Consider the following 6,268-nt stretch of genomic DNA (forward strand, 5'->3'; position numbering starts at 1 on the left):
GTTTTACAGCCACGGCTGTCAGTCTGCCGTGCCGGTGCTTGTATGAGAGAAGCACCGGCTTCTACACTTAGCAGAGCTAATTGAAAGCGTGGATGTAGGTCTGTGGTGCTGGTGCTTGTGCGAAAGAAGCATATGAGAAGCACTGGTACCGGCTTCTATGGGGGCAGCAGTTCTGAGCCGCTTGAGCGCGGCTGTCTGTTTGTCTGCCACACCACTGCTTTATAGAGAGAGGCACTGTATGCTCTCTTACTGTGAGCCTTTTAACTTCACCCGGCATGTTAGAAGTTTCTACGGGGAGGGGGAGGAGCTTACTGGCGGTGGCCATGGTTCTCCCAGAGAGCTATGCACCGCCTCCTTCTCCACTACTCAGAGGTATTGGCGCACTCTACTCACTATTAGCGGCGCCATCTTAAGCTATAAGATGGGTCCCAACGATCCTCTTCCCTGTGAGGATCTCAGAGAGCAAGAGTGACATCCAGCACCAGCCTCCTAAGGGGCCTGTGAGTCCTGCAGTGGGGTAGCATTATTTTTTGTAAATTCTGCTTTCCTCCCCGGTTTCTACATTGAAAATGGGGTAGCATTATTTTTTGTAAATTCTGCTCCTACCCACCTGTTTCTACATTGAGTAGCATTATTATCGGATTTTGCTCCTCCCTATCTGTTGCTCTGTCTGCCTCAGTTTACCTTGGCTTTGTCAGTTTATTTGCAACTGTGTGTGTGTGCTTGTCTGTGACTGGGTTGTTATGACTTCCAAAGCAACAGACAGAACTGTTTTTCAGAAACTGTTTGCTTGCACTAGGTGCAAAGAAAAATTTACACATGCTCGCTCTGAAGGGTTTCCCCTGTGCAGTGCTTGTGAAGCAGAGAGTGCCAACCCAACACAGTCCGTCATATCCTCCTTCATAGTTTGGCAGGTGTCATGGCAGATTTCAAATCTGAATTAGCCACTTCCTGTAAGGAATGGGAGGCTTACAAGGATAGACCTAGCACCTCTCACCATATTTTTCTTGCTACAGAACCAGCGTGGGCTCAGGATTTAACCCGCACAGTGAATAGCTTTGCCCAGGTGATGGGTTCTGTGTCTAAGTCTCCTGAAGCCGCGGTAAATCGGCCATCCAAGAAGAGGGCACTTCCGGTGCTTCTCCAGTCAGATGAGGATTCTGAAGCTGAACACTCATTTCAGGAGGAGGAAGGGGAGATGCTGTATGAATCCGATGTAGAGGCTTCCTCACAGGAACTTGAAACAATGCAAGGTATTGGAGCACTTTCCTGGCAGTATGGGAAGTACTTCACATTTAGGACCCTGATGCTTCGGAACCGTTAGAGGATACCTTGTTTGCTAAGAAGCAGAAGTCTTCTGTTACCTTTCCTGTTTCTCGCACGTTAGACGAACAGATGAAAGCAGCTTGGCATAATCTGGACCATAAGTTCCAGATCCTTAGGCGTTTTTTTCTCCCTTTATCCTAATCCAACAGAAAATAGAAGTCGATGGGAGACTCTGCCACCTGTGGATTCTTTGGTTTTCTCGTCTGTCAGAGAAAACCATGCTCCCCATTCCAGGAGCTAAAACATTAAAGGAAACACAGAGCGGAAATTGGAAACTAGGTTAAAATCCATTTATACTGTTGCAGGGGCACTTCTCAAACTGGCCTTGGTCGGCTCTTGGGTCAACAAGGCAGTGGAGAAGTAGGCGGAGGATCTAAAGTCAAACACTTCGCGGGCATCTGATTACCTTGGAGGAGCATATTCAGGAATTTGCGGTATACTTGGGAGACGCCTCCAGAGATGTTAGTCAGGTAGGCTCTAGGTTCGGCTGTCTCTGCTCACTGGACACTTTGGCTTCATGCTTGGCAAGTGGACGCTGAGTCGAAATGGGCGGTTGAAGCTTTTCCTTTCACAAGAGATATTTTATTTGGTCCAGAGTTGGACAAGTGGATCTCTCTTTCCACCGGGGGTAAGAGCAATTTTCTACCGTTGTCAGCTCCTCCTCCACGTCACCCACTTAAACGACCTTCTTTTCGCTCCTTTCGAGCTCCAGCGAGATTTCAGGGTCAACCTCGAGGTAAGTCTTCAGCAAGTCGAGGAGGCCGCACAAGAGGACGTCAGACCACCAGTGCCCGCTGTACCGATCACAAGCCAGCAGAAAAGCCCATGGTATGACGGGCTCCCATCCCACCTCGGGGATCCCAAGATGGGTGCTCATCACCAGCACTTCTCGGAGGTTTGTTGACAGACTTGCCCCAACACTTGGGTGCGGAATCTGGTATCTTGTGGATGCAAGATAGGGTAAGCCTTCACTCCTCCAGTGTGATTTTTCACAACAGGGTTTCCAGTCAATCCTTTGATACAACGTGTTTTGCGTCAGGCAATCGACAACCTTCTGCCGGCTGAGGTTCTAGTCCCGGTTTCGACAGCCCAAAGAAGCCAGGGATTTTACTCCAATCTTTTTTGTGGTTCCAAAGCCGAATGGGTCTATCAGACCAATTCTAAATCTCAAGTCTTCGAACCAGTACCTCTCCTTTCACAGATTCAAGATGGAGACAGGGCATTTCACTTAGTTCTTTCATGTGCCGCATCTTCTCTTTATTCAAAAGGGGCTTGATGCAGGTCTTCATTTAGGATCTCTTAAAGTGCAAGTTTTCGCTCTTTTAAATTTTTTTCCAGTGTCGCTAAGCTCTGATTCCGGACCTTTTTTTCAAGGGGTGTTTAGAGTTCAGCCCCCCCACGGCTCCATGAGACCTGAACCTCGTCTTATCCTTCCTTCAGTCGGCAACTTTTGAGCCTTTGCAGGACATGTATTTTAAATATTTAACTTGGAAGGTGGTCCTTTTGCTGCCCTTGCTTCGGCTGGGCATGTGTCGAAACTTAGAGGGTTGTCCTGCCATTCCCCTTACTTAATTTTTCATGATGATCAGGCGGAACTACGTACCCGACCTTCGTTTTTGCCTAAGGTAGTGTCGACCTTTCGCCTAAAGCAGCTGATTGTGTTGCTGGCCTTGTTGGACTCTTCAGGGGGTTCTCACTCCCTGGATGTAGTACGGGCGCTTCGACTTTATGTGGCCCAGACTGAAAGACTATGGAAATCGGAGGCTCTGTTCATCTTTTTTTATGCAAATCGCTGCGGCTGGCCTGCGTCTAAACAGACTTTGGGCAGGTGGATTCGTCTGACCATTCGTCGGGCATATTTTGCTTCTGCTCGACCGCCACCTGTCTCCAACTCCGCGCATTCTATGCACTCGGTTGGTACTTCTTGGATGGCACGTAGAGGTGCCTCGGCTTCACAGCTTTGTAGATCAGCTACGTGGTCTTCGTTACATAATTTTGTGCTTTTCTACAGGTTTGACACTTTTGCTTCGAGTGTTCAGCACTTTCACTCCCAGGAGGTAATCTTGGGGATGTCCCACTGTCAGAAGCTCCAGTTTCCCCTAGTGGATGAAGGAGAAAACAGGGTTTTCTTAGAATATTGTTTGCGCTGTAACACCAAAAATGAGAGATATAATTCTCCAATAATCAGTTCATGTTGTGTGTTCTTCTTTGTAATTGTAAAATTAATATCAGAAATGCAAAGTGATTCTTCATATTCACATATCTGAAATGTTATCCTTAGCATCAGTAAATATTTCTAAGGCAGGAGAATAATAAATGTGTGTGTATATATATATATTATACATCAGGACCAAGCCTTTCACTGTAGTGTCACCATGAAATGGTCCAGCTTGCTTACATCATTATCCCAATACTTTGCCTCAAGAAGATATGGTAATATACTGCATACATTTTATAGTGTCAGCTCCTGTCAGTCAGTTCTACAAGTTTCTTTCCCATCTTATCTACTTCAGCTATAACAAATTCCCTGATCACTACACTCTCTCTGCTCTTTCTTCATTGAGTGCTATGGCCATGAATGTTCATATTCAGTTAGAAATAAGGAACAATTGGTTTGATTAGAGCTGGGGCATGAGATATCTGCTAAAATACAGTATACAGTAGTAACAAACACTTCTAAAATACACATTGGGCCATATTCAATTAGAGGCGAAAAGCCTTTTTCGCCTGTTTTTTTGAGAAAATTTTGCCTAAAAAAAATTCGCCACACTCAATTCCAGGACAATTTCGCCTAAGCGGAAACAGTTCTCCAAAAAAGATTCTTCAATCAATAGCTGGTGAAAAGAAATGCAAAATCTTTATTTTGGGGTGGAAACATGGGCAAAAGTCTCAGAACCCTTGGGACAGGCCCCCAAAGGACAAATCTGCAAAAAAAAACAAAAACCTAAGAACACCCCAAAAAAGACGTCATTTTTGGGGAGAAAATTTAAAAAGTGGGGGGTAAACATAAAAAGTAGCGAAATAGACTTCTTGGGGGTCCCCAAGTATGGGTCAGGTGTTTTTGGGATTGCAGGTGCATGTAGCAGGTGGATGCTAACACCCATTTTCAAGTACCCTAAATTTGACAGGACTACTTATTTTCACCAAAAAATACAGCTTTATGCCATTCTTCACCACTTTTACAAAGACGCTAATAGCAAGCAATTTACACAACTTAAGTACCCAAAATAGCCTTATTAGGGCTATTAGTACACATCTATATTGATTCCCTATGTTAGTGCATCTTTTTCTGGGGTACAGACTGATTTCCCCAATTCTGACAGTACTTTTTGCCTGTTCCGCATTCAGATATTTCCGTTTTCGTCTGTTTTGCAATTGAATTAGGTAAAAAGCGGGGACGCGGACAGAATAAATTTGCCTCTGAAACAGGCGAATGAAGCGAAAAGTCGGACAGGTGAAAACTTTGCCTCTAATTGAATTCCCCTCAAAACGTTTATCCAGGTTTGATCTTAGGCATGCGCATGTTATCCCTCCCAGAATTAAATCTTTAAAGCTGGGTACATACCATACGATAGATCATCTCAACCTGTATGAAAATGATATATCATACACATCGTGTATTATGTATGTCTGGACCATTTTTCCCGGCTGTCATTCATTGAATTTTCCCATTTGCTATGTTGCACATCAGATGGGGCGATTGAATGAGCAACACAATGTAATTACATACAGCATGTAACGAAACATTGCGCTGTTGTACGGTGGATCGTGCAGTGTGTACGTTGCATCGCCCGCTGGGTTGCACCATCATAAGGTGTTTACCTAGCTTATCTCCCCATCCCTGGGGCATTGACCACTATCCCCAGCCCCCCCGCAGTCACAGACCACCATCCTCCCCAGAAATAGAATGTTCACCCCACCTTTCCCTGAAAAAAAGCCACTCACCTGTGACGGGCACTCTGAGAACCTTGGCTGATCCTCTTTTGCTTGTGGCTGCTCTTCCTGGTAGATATGGCCATCGACCATTGATGGTTAACCACCGATTGTAGATGGTTTTGCCATCGACGGCAGAGATCCAATGGTTCTCTGCCATCGATGGTACATAGCCCTACAATGTTTTTTTTCTTTCCACTGGCCTAGCCCTGCCCCTCTTTGATTGGCCCGGTGAGTAATAGAGCTGGGATAATCATCAATGGTTCCCCTGGCGATGGTTTCATACTATCGAGGTTAACCACCAATGGTACCTTTGATGGTTAGCCCACCGATGGCCAATCCTATTTCGTGGTGTACCATCCATCTCACCTCTACACAGCATTGCCCCCATGTACACGGCCAGGGTCAATGTCTGCCATTCTTGGAGCTAAGTGACCACATGTGTATGGGTGTGCCGCCTAAGGGGTGTGCGATTAGTAGGAAGATGAAACTTTACGAACCCAAACTTGTGTCCACTTTTTATGTTGCATAAATTGAATGGCTGATCATCAGTCATTTTTAAATAAAAAAAAAAAAATATGGTTGGGTCATTTTTTTTAAGTGCAAATCATTTAATTACTGACCAGATCCTACAGTATATCTTACCTCTGGTCAGGACTGTGTAGCAGCCTCTGTATTGTCTATATAGAGCCTAACTGTGGGTGTATGATTGTGCAGCATTATTCTGCAGTATCTCTGATTTTATCTGGGTATCATATAAAGAATAGAATTTGATTAAAAGTTCTGCAATATTTAGATTTTCTTTTGAGAGGAAGAGGATACGCAAATCACAATCATCACATTGCGGGAGCGCGCACCATACCTTAACGCAGAAAAAAACTCCGATATGAAACGTTAACTTCGCCAGGGAAGTTAACCTTTCATATTGAATACCCCTCTTAGTATATTAAGATATAAATCTAGTTTCTATGATTCTAGTTTCTACAGTAAAACAAAATGTAATCTGAAT

Source organism: Taudactylus pleione, unplaced genomic scaffold (genome assembly GCF_031769625.1).
Source record: "Taudactylus pleione unplaced genomic scaffold, aTauple2 ptg000178l, whole genome shotgun sequence".
Classification (NCBI taxonomy): Eukaryota; Metazoa; Chordata; class Amphibia; order Anura; family Myobatrachidae; genus Taudactylus; species Taudactylus pleione.